This window comes from Myotis brandtii, unplaced genomic scaffold (genome assembly GCF_000412655.1).
Source record: "Myotis brandtii unplaced genomic scaffold, ASM41265v1 scaffold601, whole genome shotgun sequence".
Lineage (NCBI taxonomy): Eukaryota > Metazoa > Chordata > Mammalia > Chiroptera > Vespertilionidae > Myotis > Myotis brandtii.
In genome coordinates this window covers 967,066-968,029 of record NW_005370276.1, presented here as the reverse complement: position 1 = coordinate 968,029, position 964 = coordinate 967,066, and the positions used below count along the sequence as shown (strand labels likewise).

The 964-nt window shown below is 51.7% G+C and overlaps 1 long non-coding RNA gene across 1 annotated transcript in view; it reads left to right on the top strand.

Moving 5' to 3' along the window:
- Positions 1–964, top strand: part of LOC106728379 — an 18,349-nt gene that overhangs the window by 14,501 nt on the left and 2,884 nt on the right. The window lies entirely within an intron of this gene.

Below are 964 nucleotides of genomic sequence, written 5' to 3'. Positions count from 1 at the left end.
ACAGCCCGGCCTCCGGGCACCTTAAACTCCCTCGCCGCGGCAGGCTAGAGCCCGCAGTGCGCACGCGCGGCCGCACCAAGCCTTTGCTCCTGCACCTGGAGATTTGGACTCCAACCGCTTCTCTCCGCGAGACTCTTCTCGATGCTCCGCCCTTTCCCCTAACACACTTCCCGGATCTTGCGCGCATGCGGCAAGCGGTGTGCTCTGATGTACCCCTCCGCCTTCTGACAAAGAGTCCCTATGTGAATAGTGTGGTAACCTGGTCTCGTCTATTAAATCAGTAACTGTTCACTGAGCGCCGGATGTATGCTAGGCTCTAGGAATATAGCGCGTTACTAAAGGAAACGCTCTTTCTTGGAGCTTACATGGCATGAGGGGGGACAATAAAAGCGTTTAAAAGAATAAATATAATTTCTGAGAGTGGCCTGCGCCATCAAGAAAAACAGAACAGAGGAAGGGGATGGGCAGTGAAAGCCGATCTGTTTTAGAAAGGGTGTTAATGGAAGGTTTTTCTAAAGAAGTGACATTTGAGCCAAGGCCCCAGGGAAGGGAGATCTGGGCGGGGGTAACAGCAAGTGCAAAGGCCCTGATTTGGGGGGGGGGGGGCAGGAGTCCCGCTGTTGACCATGAGGTCAGAGAGCTGGCAGCCATGTTACCAGTACTTAGAACACTGGGGGCCTGTAAAGAGTTAAATATTGTATTTAAACTTTTTTTGGATAGATTGAATTGCTTGTTTAAGAATACACGAAATAGCTCTGGCCGGTTCGGCTCAGCGGATAGAGCGTCGGCCTGCGGACTGAAGGGTCCCAGGTTCGATTCCGGTCAGTGGCATGTACCTTGGTTGCGGCACATCCCCAGTGGGGGGTGTGCAGGAGGCAGCTGGTCGATGTTTCTCTCTCATCGATGTTTCTGGCTCTCTATCTCTCTCCCTTCCTCTCTGTAAAAAATCAATAAAATATATTTT